General features: G+C 37.1%; 1 protein-coding gene across 7 annotated transcripts in view; it reads right to left on the bottom strand.

Moving 5' to 3' along the window:
• The window catches only part of PCDH7 (protocadherin 7), a 288,906-nt gene that overhangs the window by 32,853 nt on the left and 234,590 nt on the right, over positions 1-21,463 (bottom strand). The gene's annotated exons all lie outside the window — the stretch shown is intronic.

Genomic DNA, 21,463 nt, shown 5'->3' with positions numbered 1-21,463 from the left:
CATTCCATCCCAACACACCCAGTCAGTTGCCAGAACCTATAATAAATGCTCGAAGCAATGTAGAGATATTCCAGCCACCCCAGCCAATGAGCTGGCTTCATTTGGAGCTCATCTTAGATGCCTCTATACAAATGCCCGTAGCATGGGGAACAAACAAGAGGAATTAGAGATGTGTGCATATCTATGGGGGTATGATATACTAAGTATCATAGAAACATGGTGGGATGGCTTCTATGACTGGAATGCTGGAATGGAAGGTTACAGGCTCTTTAGAAAAGACAGGCCTGGCAGGTGGGGAGGGTGAGTTGCTATTTATGTTAGGGATAGGCTGGAGAGTATGGAACTCTGTCTGGGGACAGGTGAGCAGTCAACAGAGAGTCTGTGTGTCAGGGCTAAAGGGAGAACAGTGATGGGAGACATTACTGTGGGGATCTGTTACAGACAGCCTGATCAAGAGGAATCTGTGAATGAAGCACTCTACAGACAAATAAGAACAGCCTCACACTCACAGGCCCTTGTTCTCATGTGGGACTTCAACCACCCTCATATCTGTTGGAGTGATGGTACTGCCCCAGCACAAGCAATCCAGGAGGTTCCTGGATAGGGCAAGGGGTAACGGGTTCAAACTTAAATAGGGGAAGTTTAGATTGGATATAAGGAGAAAGTTCTTTACCGTAAGGGTGGTAAGGCACTGGAATGGGTTGCTCAGGGAAGCTGTGAATGCTCCATCCCTGGTGGTGTTCAAGGCCAGGTTGGACGAAGCCTTTGGTGAGATGGTATAGTATGAGGTGTCCCTGCCCATGGCAGGGGGGGTTGGAACTAGATGATCTTAAGGTCCTTTCCAGCCCTAGCTACTCTATGATTCTACGATTCGATGATTCTGTATGCTGTTCTCCCACTCCTAACAAGGCTCTGCACCTTTGAAATCAGAACCTGCAGATCTGGGCAGATCTGAATATAAGACAGTTTGTATAAAGGACCAGAAATGGTCTCTGAGCCAGCAAGATGTAAAAGTAACCATTTTTATACAGAACTTCAACATTTCTTGCAGATGAGAGTTCTTGGAAGGTCAGTTAGAATTTTGGAACAAAAAGCAGAAGGACTGCATTTCATGCAACTCGTTACTTATCCTTGTTACTCTGCTTTTAACAATGGAGCAGTATCACTGACTTCAGGAATCAACTGTGGACTGGCAAGAGTTAGTTTATTCAGCCTTTTGAGTCACATTCTTAAACACTGGAAATCAAAAGGCTTTGTTGGTTTTAAAAAAATGCGAAATCAGATGCAGATCTGAACCAATTAATTTAAATATATGTAGGTAATACAGAAATTAATTCCCTCTGGGTCAGGGATGTGGCTTGGCCAGTGTTAGGTTACTTATTTACCTATATATTCATTCTAAGTCTTCGTCTTTATTTCAGGATGCTTTTCTCCCTAGAACTTCTCTGTACATGTCCTCTTACATCACAGTGCTGAGATCTGCAGGCATTCATCCAGCCTGAAGATGGGTTATGATCTACTAGCTGCCACCCCTGTGGATGGATATCTATCTCATATATATATACAAAAGAAATCAGCTGAGCATGTATAATCTTTTTGTGTATTTTCAGTATATATATTCTGTTAATAAGCAAATATTTTAAGTCATTATTTCTAATAGGTTAAAATATCCCCTCAAATATATTTAAAGAAAAAACAGAGGATGTATTCCAAATTTATTTGTACAAATATTGGCTCAGAGCCCTGATTTTAATAACAGATGTTGCAACATCATTAGCTATGGAGACTAGGAAAAGAAGAGTAAAAGTCACGTGAATAAAAGTTAAGATATAAAATCAAAAATGAGTATGACGAAAGAACAATCTGGTATTAATTCTTGTGTTGTATACAGGCAGAATTTTGATGAATCATTTTTTTTTAATGAATGGACAGGAGAGAAATCAGTTTTTAAGCTGTGATGCATTCATAGTATGGGAATGTTTGTTCAGTCTCATATATTTTTTCCATGATACGCATTTTTATTTTTGCTTCTCCATCCTGCTCCACTTCACTGAAATCTTACTGCTCTGTGATGCATGAGCATTTCCAAATGCTCTCCTTTGGAAGACACAGTAAGAATAAGTTTCAAAAGTTACTGTCCAATACAGATTCTAGTTCAGTATCTTAAAGAAGACATTATACATAGCATACTATCACATATATTGCCAACTCCTTGCAGGCAACTGCTGTTGATAGTTTGATGTGTTATTCTCAAGATTTGTTATCTTAAGGCAGAGATATCAAGTTCACAGTAAAGCCTTTGCAAATATAGATTACAAGGCGATTTTCAATATACTAGAGGGAATGTAGAATTAGTGGCATTATCCATAGTGATAAAAATTTAAAAGAATAACGTGTGCTTTGTGTGGTGGTGATCTTTTTTTTTTTTTTAAGATCTGAAGATCTGGGTTGCAGTTTTCTGGTAGCTGAGTGTTGGCTTATCATATGCACTTTTGACTACTTCACCACTTTGCACCTTTGTTTTATATATTGCTATCAGTAAAAAGAAAAGGAATTCTTTATCAGTAAGGTGGCATAGTAAGCTCTGGCACAGGGTGTAAGTGAGCATATACAGGGGATTAGGGCCCCACTGGTGGTCTGAAATCTACATAGTCTCATCTCTGTTTCAAGTATCTGGGAGACTTGGGCTTCAATTTTAATTTTTGTATTGTCTCAGATTACAGTTTTCAAAATAGCTCACCCCCCAAAAAATTAAAGAAAAAATAACCAAGTGCCAGGACAACAGAACTATAAGCAATATGATCTGGACCAAACTTTAGTCCTGCTTCTTGAAAAGTAGTATGATAGAAAAGTAACATTAAATGTCACACTGAAGTAGATTTCCCAAGGTATAGCTAAAGCTTGTTTGAATTCATGCCTTGGTTCCTCTCCAGACTTAAGGAATAAGTAACAAATAAGCCTGATGTCTGACTAGCACAGTGTCAGAGCTGCATCTCCCCTAGTCCGTTGCCCATTTCTCAGGGGGTGTCTACACTCTTATCACCACAGTATTTGAACACAGGGCATAAAACTGTGCATTACATTTCAGTTTAGAGATGAACCAATAAAGTCTCTTACTACTTGATCATTTGTGTTAATGTTTTCTGAGTATATCTGAATTTCTATTGCCTTTCTTCAGATAGTATTCTAAACGAAAGAAAGAAACTTGTTCAGGATGATTGTTTCTTCACTCCCTGATTTTTTTCCTGCTGCTTCAGGCTACTGTGCTAGAAAAATCACAGAAAAACAGAGATAAGCTTCAAGAATGAAGATGACATGAAATGCTATGAGGATGTGTGCACTTTTCCCTTTTTCTTTACTTAATAAATACTGATATCCAGAAAAGTTCAGCATTTACATAGGACAGTTAGATTAGGAATCTAGCATGAAGAGATTTTCATGAAGTGCAGATAGTGGCATATACCTATTCTTTATGAGGTAATAATATTCACAGTACTGCTCAAGCCTGCCATGTTTTTTATGCATTTCGGAGTGAAGAAAGCAAAGCTTATTTCCTTGTGTTTTCAGTTCAGATTTTAATAGTGCTATCCCTGGGGTTTTTCTTTTCTTTTGTTTTTTCCCTCAGTTAGTATTTTGTTACTACTGGAAAAGCTCTTCCATGAGGTATGCATGGAGTTCTCACACCTGTTTTCCCCCTTTGCCTCCTAAGTATGAAGCACTTTCTTTTCAACATCCCTAATGCTCAAAGATATTACTGAGCCACGGGGGGGGCAAAGGTTTCTTATATATATAAAAAAACAAACACAACAAACCATGCTAGAGGAGTTAAACAAAACAAAGCAAATAAAAAATAACCCCACTTACCTACTTCTTGTTTAGAGACATTTTTTTTAAATATATATAAAAAAATAAACAAGAAGGCTAAGTTAACAGTGGCAGACACAGAAAAAAGGCAAAAATTATTAGTGCTGGTAGTTCCTGGTTTCTAGAAGAAGAGTTGATCTTGCCTGGTCATTCTTGCCTGGTCATTCTGTGTCTTATTCTCAGTTCAAAGAACATTCCCTGAAATGTTGCTGCAAAACAGAATTTTCCTATCAATTTTTATGCTATAGAATCATAGAATCATAGAATCATAGAATACTTAGGGTTGGAAAGGACCTTAAGATCATCTAGGTCCAAGCCCCCTGCCATGGGCAGGGACACTTCACACTAAACCATGTCACACGAGGCTCTGCCCAACCTGTCCTGGAACACCAACTTCCCTGGGCAACCCATTCCCGTGCATCTCCCACCCTAACAGTAAAGAATTTCTTCCTCATATCCAATCTAAACTTCCCTTGTTTAAGTTTAAACCCCTTACCCCTGGTCTGTCACTACAGTCCCTAATGAAGAGTCCGTCCCCAGCATCCTTATGGGTCCCCTTCTGATACTGGAAGGCTGCTAGGAGGTCTCCACACAGCCTTCTCTTCTCCAGGCTGAACAGCCCCAACTCTCTCAGCCTGTCTTCATACAGGAGGTGCTCCAGCCCCCTGATCATCCTCGTGGCCCTCCTCTGGACTTGTTTCAACAGGTCCATGTCCTTTTTATGTTGAGGACACCAGAACTGCACACAATACTCCAGGTGAGGTCTCACAAGAGCAGAGTAGAGGGGCAGGATCACCTCCTTCGACCTGCTGGTCACGCTCCTTTTGATGCAGCCAAGGGTATGGTTCGCTTTCTGGGCTGTGAGCACACGCTGCCAGCTCATGTTCATTTTCTCATCAACCAGCACCCCCAAGTCCTTCTCCTCAGGGCTGCTCTGAATCTCTTCTCTGCCCAACCTGTAGCTGTGCCTGGGATTGCTCCAATCCAGCTGTAGGACCCTGCAGTTAGCATGGTTAAACTTCATGAGGTCGGCATCAGCCCACGTCACAAGTGTGTCGAGGTCCTTCTGGATGGCATTCCTTTGTATCAACCGAACCACACAGCTTGGTGTCATTGGCAAGCTTGCTGAGGGTGCACTTAATCCCATTGTCCATGTTACCAACAAAGATGTTGAACAAGACTGGTCCCAACACCGATCCCTGAGGGACACCACTCGTTACTGGTCTCCAGCCAGACACTGAGCCATTGACCACAACTCTTTGCGTGAGGCCATCCAGCCAGTTCTTTAGTGACCAAGTGGTCCATCTATCAAATTTATGTCTCTCCAATTTAGAGACAAGGATGTTGTGTGGGACAGTGTTGAACGCTTTCCACAAGTCCAGGTAGATGACATCAACTGCTCTACCCCTGTCCATCAGTTCTGTAGCCACATCATAAAAGGCCACCAAATTAGTCAGGCAGGATTTCCCCTTAGTGAAGCCATCTGGCTGTCACCAACCACCTTGCTGTTTTTCATGTAAGCAAGCATTCCAGGAGAATCTGCTCCAAGATTTTTCCAGGCACAGAGGTGAGACTGACTGGTCTGTAATTCCCTGGGTCATCCATTTTCCCCTTCTTGAAAACGGGGCTTATATTTCCCTTTTTGCAGTAGTCAGGGACTTCACCTGACTGCCATGATTTTTCAAATATGATGGCCAGCGGCTTAGCAACTTCATTTGCCAGCTCCTTCAGGACCCGCAGATGGATTTCATCAGGTCCCATGGACTTTTGTACGTTCAGGTTTTTAAGATGGTCTCGAACCAGATCCTCTCCTACAGTGGGCCTAGGGTCTTCATTCTCACAGTCCGTGCATCTGCCTTCCAAGACCTGGGTGGTGTGGTCAGAGCCTTTGCCAGTGAAGACTGAGGCAAAGAAGTCATTCTCAGCCTTCTCCAAATCCAGGGTAGCTAGTTCTCCTGATAGCTTCCTGAGGGGGCCTACATTCTCCCTAGTCTTTTACTACGTACCTATAGAATCCTTTCCTGTTATCCTTAGCATCCCTAGCCAAGTTTAATTCTAACTGGGCCTTAGCTTTCCGAACTTGGCCCCTAGTTTCCTGGACAACATCCCTGTATTTTTCCCAGGCTGCCTGTCCTTGCTTCCACCTTTTATAAGCCTCTTTTTTCCCTCTAAGTTTCCTCAGCAGCTCCTTATCTATCCAAGGAGGTCTCCTGGCCCTCCTGCTGCACTTTCTTTTAGTTGGGATGCAACACTCCTGAGCTTGTAGCAGGTGATCCTTGAATATCAACCAACAGTCTTGGGCCCCTCGACCCCTCTACTGCTATATCCCATGGAACCTTACTAAGCAGGTTCCTGAAGAGGCCAAAGTCTGCTCTTTTGAAGTCCTGGGCAGTGGGCTTGCTGCATCCTCTTCTCACTGTCCTGAGGATCTTGAACTCGACCATCTCATGATCACTGCAACCAAGGCTGCCCTGGAGTGTCACATTTCCAACGAGCCCTTCCCTGTTGATGAGCACAAGGTCAAGCATGGCACCTCTCCTTGTCAGCTCCTCTATTACTTGCAGAAGGAAGTTGTCTTCTACACAATCGAGGAACCTTCTGGGTTGCTTGTGCTGGGCAGTACCATCACTCCAACAGATATGAGGGTGGTTGAAGTCCCACATGAGAACAAGGGCCTGTGAGTGTGAGGCTGTTCCTATTTGTCTGTAGAGTGCTTCATTCACAGATTCCTCTTGATCAGGCTGTCTGTAACAGATCCCCACAGTAATGTCTCCCATCACTGTTCTCCCTTTAGCCCTGACACACAGACTCTCTGTTGACTGCTCACCTGTCCCCAGACAGAGTTCCATACTCTCCAGCCTATCCCTAACATAAACAGCAACTCACCCTCCCCACCTGCCAGGCCTGTCTTTTCTAAAGAGCCTGTAACCTTCCATTCCAGCATTCCAGTCATAGGAGCCATCCCACCATGTTTCTATGATACTTAGTATATCATACCCCCATAGATGTGCACGCATCTCTAATTCCTCTTGTTTGTTCCCCATGCTACGGGCATTTGTATAGAGGCAAATAGATTACCATCATGCAGTTTTAACATTTCATTATTCTAATCTTTCACTATCGTTGGCTCTGCAAATAGAACAAAAAGAAATTTAATAATGGGACTACATAACATCCTATTATATAACCAACTTACATATTTCTGCCTTCTCTTTATCACAAGACAGGGCTGGAATGGTATGGCATTATCACCTAAGTGTTTGATTTGTTAGCAATTATGGAAGGAAAATTTTAGGTTTGGAAAATCTTCAGACTTTCGTGGCAATTTGATGACCTAAGTGAAACAAACCCTCAGTCTTCAAATGTGTCTACATTCTGTGTTACAGAAAAAGGTGCCCTCCCTCTGTCAACACTTCTGAATTCACTGGAAGCTGAAAAGCAATGCTAATACATGCTGAGCCTCACTTCAGAAGCCACACTTAAGGAACAAGGTTGTTAGCTTGGAATTGGCTCCATACTGATGCAGATACTGAGAGATTACAGTCCAGCAGAATTGCACTCTGCCCGCTCTGAGCAAACTCAAGCTTTCCCACCACCTGCCACCCAGGCAAACTTCTGCCAACTACACTGCAAGTATCTCTAATTGAAATTTACTTTGTTTCACCACGTAGATGATTTCCTGTAGAAAAGGCGTTCTTACCAACAACCCTTGAAATTCTAGTCTGTATCATTTAAACATCTGTCCTACAAAGAGAAATATTAGTGTGAAGTCTTTCAGTATTTTTAAAAGAAACTAAACAGCCTTGTGGTGACAATATGATTCTGAGTTTTGGAGAAAGCAGCATAAAGTAAACTTTCTTTTGCAGACCTTCAGCTCCAAAACATAAAAAACATTGCATTTTGGCCACAATTTCATCTCTGTTTAACTGCAGTATCAAGCAATAAATCTTTGTATAACGAAAAAAAATTCCCACAAGTAACTTTAACCATAAAGATATAAAGATGAATATCCTTTTTCAGGCTGCTGTAGAGCTTTTGCCTAAAAATGATTTTTTTTTCTGCAGTTTGTGCTCTGCAGCTCTTCTCTGTTGTGCTGCTTTCCAAAATTTTCACCATTGGAAGCATCCTCTGTTACTGCTAATCAATTAATATAAACCATAATGATTCAGCAAAACATGGGTAGATTCTAGAAAAAAGCCATGTGGAATACCATAAAAAATTGTGATTTTTAACAGTAATTTATTCACACACACCACCCCCACCCCCAAGTATAAAGAAGTACTATATGGGAATAAGGTGAGGGAGTACACAGACAAATAAGAAAGAAGGTAGAGTTGAGAAAAAAAAGAAGTATATTGTGGTTTTTTTCACCTCAATGTCCCGGATTATTAGCACAGCTGAAACTAGCAGGAAAGGTTTTATCCACCTTTCTGAAAACAATAATTTCTACTCTGTCTCTGGACAGTTTTGCATCAATCATGTTTGGCAGCACTTAGAAAAATAGTACTTTAATCCTTTGTACAAAAAAAAAAAAGCTTTGTTTATCTTGGATTTTAAAGAAATACATTTTTTAATTAATCAATACATATTCTGTAAACTCAAAGTTGTGCAAAGAGCATCTATTTTTCCTCTTGTCCTAAGAGAGAAATGATCTAGCTGGGTAATTATCAGAAACTATGTAATTTAATTTCTAGAACCTTTAATGTGGAACATACTTGACTTTCCTAAGTCATCTAATTCTAGCTTAACTCTATTGAGCACTGGAATAGTTCCTCTAATATAGAAATAAATGTCTTATGCTTCAAATCAGAACATTTTTTTCTGTCATGTTTTTGCATGGTTGAAGGCTATCATCTTGTCTCTTAGGGATTTCTCTCTTTTCTAGACTAGAACAAACTCATATATTTTAGCTTTCTGCTCTCACGTCATATTTCTTAGCGTTCTGAGCTTGCTGTTCTTCCACAAATTCTCTCCACTTGCCTGACATATTTCTTAAAAAGTACACAAATGATGACACATTACTTGATCCTCACTGGTACAAGTATAGTGGAAAGGTAACATCATAAATCTCATAGAAAATCTTTTTACATCTACCTCTATGTAATTGTTGTTGGGTTTTAGTTCTTTTTTTTGTTCCCTGGATCATTTTGGTTTCTACTTCTCATCTAAAATATTCCAAGTCTCCCTCAGAGTAGTGCCATCTGATATTTAATAAAAGTACATGCTTTTCATCCTGCTTTTAATGAAACTTCTGAGTGAGTCCAGACCTGGGACCAATCTCTCCAGAATACTACATTAAAAGTTTGGCAACTGTTCTGAAAACAGTTTTCCAGATAGGTTTAACCTGCTTCAATACCAGCTTCGTTGGCCATAATTCCCTGGCTTTCTTAGGAGAATATCACACAATAGTCAAGAGCCTCAAAGAAGTAAAAACCTATCATCACACCTATCTTGCTCATCTTTACACTTCTATAATTCTCTACTCATTTGGTGGATCTCTCAGAAATGCTAAAAGCAGTGGGACTCTGAATAATTATTATCTAACTAAAAATCAAACTGGAGAGCAGGAAGAACTGAAAGGGACAAAACACATCCTTTAATCCTTCTGGAAGCCTATATGCTCCTGATACCATCTGAGCTGCTGATTGCACAGATGTGATTAATCTTGTGTGATGAAGATCTAGTCCTTGTTTCCGTGTTCCAGTTTACAGGAAGGTAAAAAAGAGTAATTGCAGAGAAAAACAACTGTCATTTCCTGCATGAGTTACAGCTACCCTCTACCTTCTGCAACAATTCTTTGACTATGGCAGTAGAATCATTTTCACTGTTTTAGTGTTTGTCAAATGTCAGCTAGATCAGGAAATTGAGGTTAAAATAAAAATTTCTGGCTTTATTGAGGCTAAAAGACCACAGTTCAGAGGCCACTTAGGACTGGATTCCCTAAAACCTAGCAATAATAATAATGTATTTTTTTCATCATTGTATAATGACTGTCAAAAATCCAACACGTTAATTTAGAGGTTGCTTGTAAAGTCCTTCACAGATCCAGCGCAATTTGAATACAGTTCCATTGCACCAATAAAGTAACTTGCTCTCTAAAATTTATTGAACAGCTTTTTGCTCCTGTCTTAATGCTTCCCTACTCTGTTGCGATACTATTTCCAAAAAAGACTGCTGTCCCTGTTGTTTGGGGAAATGTATCTATAATGTCTTGATTCAAGCATTTCATATTCAACAGATGGTAATCTTGGCTTTACATTCATTCTGGTTTCTCTGAGCCTAAGTGCTTAATACCTCTTTTCCTGCCAATCAATTATTAACTATCAAACAAATTCTGATCAGACGTGTGCTTCCTGACATTCTCTCTCACGTTTAGTGAACATTGACACCTTTAGACACTATTCTGAGATGTGTACTTCTGATCCGCCAGGTGACTGTTCTTTAATCCTGAACATGGGTAGAGAAGAACACATGTCTAAGTTTCTACAGAATTAATATTTATTTCTTCATCAGAAAATGGTCTTCCTACCTGTACTCCTACAGGCAGAGAAGCTGAACCCTCAACCAACTGACTTTCAAACCCAAACCATATTTGGGTTTAAAGACCTGAATCATGTTAAAGACCAAATCATATTTGTACAGGTGTTCTTTTTCTTTCATTTTCCAAACATGAGGAACACAGAGGAATGAAGCTACAGTCTTCCTGTAACAGTATTTACAATTTTGTTGGCTTGTTGTTTTTTTTTGGTTGTTTTTTTTTTGTTTGTTTGTTTTTTAATTTGTCTTTTTAGAAACTTTTTTACTTCCCATTCCACAGATTACTACATGGATGAAGAAAAGATATAATTATATGGTTTCGAACAATGCAGACAGTACTGCTCTAAAATGGGTTATTTCTTGAACTGCAACTTCTACTCCTATGCAACAGTTTGTCATTTGCTGATTGCACTAATACTTGCGTTTTCATTTAGATACTTGAAGGAGTGGGAATGACACCAGAAGTCATAGTCCCCTTCCCCTTTTGTGCATAGAGGAAGTGGTGAGGCAAAGCATTATCTGTTCATGTTGATGACTATATCAAGAACAACTATTACTTAGTCAGTAGTCTGAATACTAGTAATGAATTTGCTGAGAACTATGCAAAACAAGTCTGCTCCACATGGTTTATATAGTCCAATTAAAGATCTAAACGTCGAATTTAGATCTTGTGAAGCTATTAATTTTTGATGCTATATCAATGCATGCTATGCACCTTAAAAATCTGCATTATTATGCATTATCATTCTAAACACCACAGAAACAACTGTTTTAATCTGTTAATCTCTAGATAGAACAATAGAAAACAAATTTCTATACTACTTAATTACTTTTAGTTTTCCTGCTGACAGTTTGAAATGGTTATTTCAAGAAAAAAAATCTTACTCATAAATTCTAATTTCAATTTTGTATTCACTGGGAAAAAAAATCACAAGGATGCTTTAAGACTTTATTTTCTTATCATTTTGCATATCATTTAATTCAGAGGATAATGCAAGGTATCATCATCATCATCATCGCTAAGGCGTTTTACACCATTATTCAGGTATGAAAAGATATAAACAAAATTCAAAACTGTGCTGTTTGCCAGCTTCAGTTAGAATCCATAGTATTTGAATTTCAGTTTTCCTGTTTAGTGAATATTTCAGAACACAATTTGTGGATTCATTATTTTTACACTTTTCATCTAGAATTCTGGAGTCTTCATTTCATTCTTGCTGAAATGGTGGTTTTTAACTCAGTGCTATTTTTTATCTACTGTGGGTTTCATTATTAGCAAGATATTTTGGCATTCCTCCATTGGAAAAAACAGTAATAATAGATTAATAAAAATAACCAGAATAGGATATCTGTGATCAGTTTTGTCTGACAAAGTGTAGACATTTGACTTCATATTACTTCTGCAATTCTTTGCTGCTGAAAAATTAGCATATTTGAGACAGGCTGGCATAATCCAGTGATTTTGCAGGTTTTACTTAATCTTTTTAGAACACTCACAACGTCTCAGAATGTCATCTTTGAATGTAAGAATTAACGACATAATCCTTAGATTTGGTTACAGTACAAATAAGTTATATTCTTCTGGGACAGCGGCAAAATGAGAAGATGTCCTCACTTTTAAATAACAGTATGTAGGTGGAGGAGGAGAGAGAGAGTTTGAGCAGTATTCAGAATCAAATAACACTATAAATGTCACAAAATTTGAAGGTTAATGAAATATTTTGAGGAGGTGGTCTACTTCCTACATTGCACAAAGGAACAAAGATTGCAAGAAGTAAGTTAACAAAAGTACAAAATGGACTTTCTGTACCCTATACTGCTTCACAGTCATATTTTTTTAATGCATCACAAACAAATCTCACATAGTCAGTGAATATCTAGTCCACTGTGAAATATTCAAGTTTATGTGCTTAATTACAAGATTTTGGTTTTTTTTTGTGTGTTTTTTTTTTGTTTGTTTGTTTTATATGTGTACCTTAAAAATACTTGGAAAGAAGTAAGCAATAAAATTGAAGTTATTATCATAGGTTCCATTTCTGAACACTACTGAAATATTCTTCAATGAGCTGATATTCTACATCTCTTCTAAACCAGTTTATTATTTCTTCTCATTGAACAGAGGACTTGGTACTTTAATTCCTAACACAGAAATTTGTTATTATGTAGCATATTTAATATAGAGAACTATAAATAGTTGTTAGTGAGTTTTGTGTTGTACATGCACTCCAGCAATGAATGGAGTACCGTAAGAGTCTCTTTTGGGTTCAGTCCTGTTTAAAGTCTTTATCAGTAACCTGCAGGAAGTGAATGGAGTATAGTCTCATCGAGTTCGCAGATGAAATTAAGCTTGGGGAGCAATTCATATGCTTGAGGGCAGGATGGCCATCCAGGGTAGTCTAGACAGGCTGGAGGAATTGTCCAATAGAAACCTTATGAAATTCAAGATAAACAAATGTCAAGTACTGAAGCTGGGAAGGAAGAGTGTCTGGAGTGATACAGGTTGGGACCTGACCAGCTTTGGGGCAGCTTTGCAGAGAGAGACATGCAAGTGGTTGTAGATGGCAATCTGGGCATGAGCCAGCAGTGTGTCCTGAAGAGCAGAGGGGAAGAGCATCCTGGGCTGTACTAACAGAAGCATGCCCAGGAGGACCATGGGAATAATTACCACCTTTCCTCAGCGCTTGTGAGACTGGAGTCAAATATCTAGATTTGGACCTTCTGCTCAGTATAAGAGACACTGACAAACTGGCATGAGTTCAACCTTGGGGCACTTACCCTCTGAGAAGAGGCTGAGGAAGCTGCAAAGAGACATCTTCAGGGGGGCCTAACAGCAGCCCCCAAGTACTAATGTCATGAAAAAAGCAAAGTCAGGCTGCTTACAGGCATGGGGAGGGGATAAAAGGTAATGCACAGAATTTGAAACAAGACAGAATCTACCTATAAGATATAAGTAGAAAGTTTTCAACCCAAGAATAGCCAAACAGTGGGGCAGGCTGTTCAGAGAAATTGTGCAATTTCCATTCATGATGATTTGCAAGACGAGACTGTATAAAGTAACAATCTGACCTCATAGCTGATTCTGCTTTGAGCAGGAGTTTGGACTAGAGACCTGCTGAGGTTCCTTCCAATATGAATTATTGTATGAACTTACAATAAAGGACGAATATCACTGATACACATGCAAGACCTTTAGCTGTGAACAACAACCTTACTTGATCAAGAAAATAGAAGTAATTGTCTGAATAGTGATCCTTCGTATTTTTTCATTAGGTAGTTTGCATTATCATTGCATTTTGGAATATTAATGAAGATACAAAAAATCTCATTAGTGTATAGATAAAGACCCTGTATAATGAAGAACCAGCTAATTTCCCTTTCCATTACTTTTTGCTCATTTCTCTCTATCCTTAGAATTACTGAGGTAATTTGAGTTGCTTTAACAAAGGAAATATTAGACTTATTTTAGAAGCAAGTGTCAATGAGACTTGACGAGATAATGCACCAATTTATTATATTTAGTTGCCTAGGAAATATTAGCTTAAATGATTACTTGTACTAAAACTTGCTGCAGTATTAAAATTCAGGGCACAGTGAATAATAGCAGAAACTATAGATCTAATTTTTGTTAGTTGTATTAAAAAAAGTAAATTAAAAATCATGTTTTCATCTTTGTCATGGCAGAAAACATTAAGTGCAGAGGTTCCAGTGTGACTTTTGGTTCTACCATTGAGTGAGCTTTGATTTGGCTTTTACAGCCCAGTAACTGGATTCCTTAGTCTATAAAACAAGCCTTTTCAATTAAGCATGTAGAACAGCTATTCGGGTAGAAAGTAGCTTATAAGAATGCTATTCTATTTTTAAAACTTTATTCCACTCTAACAAAACTAAGATTGCTTAATCACTAACATAAATATTTGGAATGCAGAATATTTAGACTAGTTTAAATTATTAACCTGTGTTACATAATGTTTTCACCATGAAGCATAGTGATATCACTGATTATATATTTTCATTTTCTTTTACACACAAAAAGAATGTTCTTATTTAACAAAATACAACACATTCTACATTCATCTGTTTCTTTTCCTTACATTGACAAGAAAAAAAGCTAGTTAAATGAAGTATAAAGATAAACCCTCTAGGGGAATAAACTTCCCGCAAGAGGTTAATATCCAGTATTCTGGACACAAGGTTAATTATTGTAATTTAACACAATAAGAGAACCTACAATAGAGAGATAATAAAAAAATCTTTTGGGTTGTCAGAAAACTGGTATGTTTCATGACTATTCTCCAGCTAGGTATCATTAATAGCACAGTAAATGTATTAATATCTGTTCCCTTTGGTTCTTCTGACTAAATTGTCTGGCAGGCTTAGCTCATCAAATAAATATCACAAGGTTTAAAATACACTTTTATGCAGCTAAAAATAAACAAAAAACAAAAACCAGGCTTAATGCTGAAATTGATAGTGAAAAAATTCTTAGCAGTATATGCTAAAAATTCTGGTTTTCACTTTAAATCCTCCCTTCTGCTTTATTAGCATTTGCACACACACATTCAACCAGCAGGTCAAAGGAGGTGATCCTGCCCCTCTACTCTGCTCTCATGAGACCTCACTTTGTGTATTGTGTACAGTTCTGGTGTCCTCAACATAAAAAGGACATGGAACTGTTGGAACAAGTCCAGAGAAGGGCCACGAGGATGATCAGGGGACTGGAGCACCTCCCGTATGAAGATAGGCTGAGAGAGTTGGGGTTGTTCAGCCTGGAGAAGAGAAGGCTGCGTGGAGACCTCATAGCAGCCTTCCAGTATCAGAAGGGGACCCATAAGGATGCTGGGGATGGACTCTTCATTAGAAGAGACTGTAGTGATAGGACAAGGGGTAATGGGTTCAAACTTAAACAGGGGAAGTTTAGATTGGATATAAGAAGGAAATTCTTTCCTGTTAGGGTGGTGAGGCACTGGAATGGGTTTCCCAGGGAGGTTGTGAATGCTCCATCCCTGGCAGTGTTCAAGACCAGGTTGGACAAGGCCTTAGATGATATGATTTAGCGTAAGGTGTCCCTCCCCATGGCAGGGGGGTTGGAACTAGATGATCTTAAGGTCCTTTTGAGCCCTAACTATTCTATGATTCTAGGATTCTATGATATTTTAAAAAAATAATAAAAAAAGGACGACAGTTGTGTCTTGAACAATGAACTTAAAACAAGGCGCTTGATCTTACGAACACTCACTGTATCAATGCATTGCAATCCTGTGTCTCCCTAACCTCAGTAATTTAAGCACCATTTCTGCTATTGGCATTGGATTGTAATGATCCCCTTTTGTGAAACTTCATGCTTTCTTCTTAATGTACAGTGAGCTTCCTCTGCAACAAGCTACATTAAGCAGTAGGCTGTTACCTAAATTTCTCTTTGTATCTTTCCCTATACTTTTCATGGGACACTGGGACATTTCATGAAAATGTACAACCTTCTTTTACATTTTGTGCCCACAGATATGAAGAATAGTCTTTCTGCTCCTTTGTGATTGAAGAAAATAAGAAAATTCAGAGCAGTAGAATGTTTATATAAAACAGTTTAGCTCATATGACTTGCACTAGCTGGAAAATAAGAACAGAAGAAAAAGCAGGTGACTAAAGCAGACTGACTATATAGAGATCATTTGCAATTTGGAAATGAAAATAAATAGTGAGTTCAGTAACTGGAACAGTGATTCCTTTTAGACCCTTCTACTTACTGAAGAGCTGGAGAGTAGGGCAAAATCATTCCCAATAAAATGCATTAGAATTATTCAGAACATAGCAATGGGATGACAAAGAGTAAGAAAAGAAAACTTTTAGAATTAAAAATTATTTACCTCACCTTGTAAACGAATGATTAGGAACAAGTCAGTAACTCTCTCCAAACTCCCCCTGTAACTTCTCCTCCAAAAACAGATGAACCCTTTCATAAATTTTTATTCAGGGATTACATGTTTGTTAAAGTACTTTGTACTATACTCATAAAATAAATCTTACATCCTTTTTCTAAGCCATTACTTTCAGGTGGGGTAATATATAATTAAATATATTTCTGACCTACTGATTTTTTAGCTGAAATGGACTTCACATTTATCAATGTATTAGCAATAACAGCAATCAGAATATAGCTAATTAAAAAAACCCACAACAAAACAAACCAGTTAATTACAGTTGCAAAAAGCATATGCTCATGACATTTATTTTGGTGTTATTAATCCTTAACAGTATTTTTAATGGTGTTTTGCTTGCACCTTCAAGTTTACATTCAAGAAAAAGAATCAACATGTATAACCCATAGAATGACCAAATAATCCTTAAGTAACACATGTGGAGCTACAATATGTGCTTATATGCTGAAGAATTGAGTCTTGACAAGAAAATGTTGAAAACCAACTAATTCTTAATTTAAACACATATGCTTTTTCAGTGTGTAGTGGGAGGAAACTGTGATGGTGTTAGGTTTCTTGTTTTGTTTTTCAAATTATTTTAAATTTAATAATACAGAATTAAAAAAAAAACACTTTCAGAAATGTTGGTAAAAACATGGTTAAATTATGTTGCAGTTATAAGCATTATTTTATTGCCAGAAATACTGTAACTAACTCTCCATACAAAAGAAAACGGGTACATATTATCCATTATATTAATTCTGCAAGGAGTGTTATTTGGAGGGAAAAATAAAGTGAGAATCCATAGTTCATTTGTGCACAATGCTACTATATAATAATACTTCATTTCCACTTCACTGGAAATAAAACCAGTATATGACAATTTTAACAAAAAACACACAAAAATAATTCCTAAGATGCAAACATAAGCACAGACAAAGAGAAGCATTGTCTAAATGGCAGTACTGAACTGAATTTGCATCCAAGCAGCACTTTAGTCAAACATATTCACAGGCATTCATTGTTTAGATTACACATTAAGAAAAAATTCTTTACTATGAGCATGGTGAGACACTGGAACAGGTTGCCCAGTTAAATTGTGTATGCCCCACCCCTGGAAGTGTTCAAAGCCAGGCAGGATGGAGCTTTGAGCAGCCTGGTCTAGTTGAGAGTATCCTTGCCCATGGCAGATGGGTTGGAACTGGATGACCTTTGGGGTCCCTTCCAATCCAAACCATTCTATGTTTTATTCACTTTTTTTCTAAACAGGATTTTTTCCTGTAACCAGGCAACAAGATCCTTTCAAAAAAGGCAGTTGAGAAGCTGAAATGATCCTCTCATCAATTTGAACAAAATTAGGAACAGTCTATGCAAATGATTTTCAGTCTGAAAAGGATTTGTTTGTAAACCAACATTAGAATTTTTTTTTATATGCTACATCTTTAAATTTTTAGTTGCAATCCGAGTCAGGAAGAGAAGAAAAAGAAAGAATGAAAGCAATATGCTTCTCTTCAAGAAAGTTTCAAATTTATCTTGATTTTCAATACATATATATATATATATATATATATATATATATGGGTTTTTTTGTTGTTTTTTTGTTTTGTTTTTTTGAGCTGAATCACTTTGTAGAGATCCTTTAAATGAATCAGGTACTGGAACAAAATAAGAAACCTTCTGTAACTCACTGTAGTTTCATACCCTTATTATGCTGTTCATAAAGTTTACTTTGATAGCATTATCTGACAAAAATATCAAACTTTGGTCCAGAGTAAACCAGTGACACCACTTTTAATGTTAAAATGTACATCTGTGATCTGCATTTATTAGAAGGATGTAGCAAGTTAAGTTGCACAATTTAAACAAGTTGTTGTAAAGTTTGTTTTAATAGCATTATCTGACAAAACAGACCCTGTCAAGAAAGCTTGTGTCTACAACTTCTGCCGTAGGCTTGTGTACCTGTACTGTAGAAAAATACGTATAGCTACGCTGTCATGCTAAATTAGATGCTCCAAAATACATATATATATATGAAGGGAAAAACAAAGGTGAGACAACTTGTTGGAAAACCACAGCTTTCAGTTCATAACACTAATCTGATTTTTTAACAAAGCAATAATTTGCCAAGCTACACAACCATCATGACTGCTACTGTATGTCTGACATATTGAATTATAAATGACGCTATCAAAATAAACTTCACTACAACTTGTTTAAACTGTGCAACTTAACTTGCCATATCCTTCTAATAAATGCAGTTTACAGCTGTACATTTTAGCATTAAAAGTGGTGTTTCTGGTGTACTCTGGAACAAAGTTTGATGTACTTTGCCAAAAGCTTTTCTAAAACTCCACATTTTACATGCAAATTCCACCCAGTAAATATGGGTCTACTAATCATAATAGAACCTTCAACTAAATTGTTTTACTGATTTAACTTGCATGCTACTCAGTTATTTGGGAGAGTCATCTGCTAAACAGACTGATAGCTCCAAATATTTCACATTAAAATCCATGACAAAATAGAGCTCCTTTTCTACAGTACCTGGACAGTTGTTTACTTACTGGAGATGTTTACTCATTTTGTTTATAGCTGCATTGTTAATATAAGATAATGGTATATATCAAGTAAAATTATCTAAAAAAACACAGAAAAGACTCACTAGATTTCAGTGATATTTTTATCTCTGATTAAAGTTTTCAATAGCAGACTGAATTTTATGTTTTCTTAAATGAAAAAAAAGTATTAAAGCCCCAGAAGTTTGTTAAGTGCTTTAGGATTATTTCTATTTTAATATCATCAGTGAATATCCTGATTTCAGAATAAGTGATAATAATTAGCTTTGAAATATATTATGCATTGTCTTATATTTTTAAATGTAAATACATTGAAACTGCCCACAAAATAAACAGCAGATTATATAAATTATTTCAGAAATGAAATGTTGGTATATTGAAGTTTATATCTGCTTTTAAACTTGTTCAAGAAAATAGCGTTCTTTACCACCTCAATATCATCAATGAATAGCCTGATTTCAGAATAAGCATTAATAATTAACATTAAAATATATTATACATTGTCTTATATTTTTAAATGTAAATATCTTGAAATTGTCCACAAATTAAACAGCAGATTATATAATTTGTTTCAGAAATGAAATGTTGATTTATTGAAGTTTATTTTTAAACATGTTCAAGAAAATAGCATTCTTTACCACTTATATTCTCAGACTGAAAGAAACTGCAGGTTGCATAATTAGCAGCAAAAAAAAATAGGAGAAATTATTCTGCTACAAAAGAAAATAAAATTAATTATATCAACAGTTTGCAACTAAAATTAATACTTTCCTTCAGCTACAAGTTGTTTATAGAATCATAGAATGCTTTGAGTTGGAAGGGACCTTGAAGATGTAGTTTCAACCTCCCTGCCAGGTGCAGGGACACCCTCAGCTAGACCAGGTTGCTCAAAGCCTCATCCAACCTGGACTTGAACACTTTCAGGGATGGAGCATTCACAGTTTTTCTGGGCAACCTGTTCCAGCGTCTCACTGGCCTTACAGTAAAGAATTTCTTCCTAATATCTGATCCAAATTTCATTTCAGTCACCATTTCCCCTTGTCCTGTTACTCCATGCCCTTGTAAAAAGTCCCTCTCCTGATTTCTTTTCCCCAAAGTAGTTTTCCGACCATGCTTTTTGAAAGCAGAATGGGCTTTTAAATTTTCCTTGCCAATTTTTTTCTTCCAAAAACTAGTGCTTTGGGTTTTCAAATAATTACTTGACTAAAAAGCAACAAAGAACCCCCCAGAGCAAACAAAAAAAAGACCAACCCAAAACCAAAACACACCCCCCCAAACACACAGAAAACCAAATTGTGCTAGATTATCAGAATTATAATTAAGAGCCTTAAAGATTTTTCATTTGAGAAACAGTTCTGAGAAAAAAAAATTCTACTTTTGTAAATATAAGTATTTAGAACTTGAGTTAGACTTCAACTAGGCAGCAAGTCTCCAAAAAAAAACAGTTACAGTCATTAGTTTACCTTCTGGATAAGAAAAGCATTTATTTAATATATTTTCCTTAAGTTTTCAATTGGTATATATCAATATAACTTTGTTCTACTAGATTAAAGAGCTGTCTTCAGTCGGCTATCTTTCCTCAGCTGGGTATTTTGAAACCATGGTGAAGTCATTATGATTTACTATTTAGAATTAAATGTATTGATTACTAGGTACTAATGTTACCTTATCCAACAGAATGTGAAAAGCTTGAGGCAGTGGCGTGCACATCCCATCATTCCATTCAGGCTTTGTTGTTAAAGAGTGTACTTTGGTTTCTACAACATTCTTTCTCATGTACCAATAAGGCCTTTGGATACTTTTCTACGTAATGCTTGCAAACCATCCATGCAATTATATGCTGCTGTCATCATAACGTTTCTATCTGTCATAAGACAATGTAATGTTTCTTGGTTTTGCATTTATTAACCCTGTGAATTAATCTTCCAACAAGCTTAAGTTTGGCACATAAAAACATGTACGTGTACATTCATGAGATTAAAATCTGTTAGACACAGTGTCAGATCAAGTAACTGAATTAGCTGTATTAGTAAGCACAAAAATAAGCATAACTAAGCATAACTCCACAGATACAAAACCTAAAAGTTAAAGCCACTGAATCCTTCTTGTTCACAGACATTTCTTTTTTTTTAAATTGGAAACTGTGGTCCATTTGCCGTGTGCATAACTGTAAACAGAAAAATCTGGAAACAACATGCTTCAGCCCTCATTGAACATTAAAAATGTCCCCAAATCTCAAAAAAAAATGTTAAAATTTACAAGAAAAAGATACACACTAAAAAGTGGACTAAATTTGACCTCAAATGAAGTAGGTATTTTGACAGTGGCAATGAACTAAGTTGCCACGTAAAGTCTATAATATCTCTTAATTTATAAAGAACTGATTGGTAGTCTGTCAGCCACAGTGTATGAAGTGCCATGATTTACCTGCAGATTACTGAATGGTCTGGGCTATTTTCTGTGCCTGCAAAAATACTTATAGAGTAATTCTGTCATGGATGGGAATGTGACCAATTTTATAACCAGTAAGTGATGGTCAACAAATACTGTGCGATAACTTTTTCCATAAAGCCT

This window comes from Pezoporus occidentalis, unplaced genomic scaffold, assembly GCF_034315485.1.
Source record: "Pezoporus occidentalis ecotype Australia unplaced genomic scaffold, CSIRO_AGI_Poc_V1 ctg48, whole genome shotgun sequence".
NCBI lineage: Eukaryota > Metazoa > Chordata > Aves > Psittaciformes > Psittacidae > Pezoporus > Pezoporus occidentalis.
This window is presented reverse-complemented; position numbering and strand designations above follow the sequence as displayed.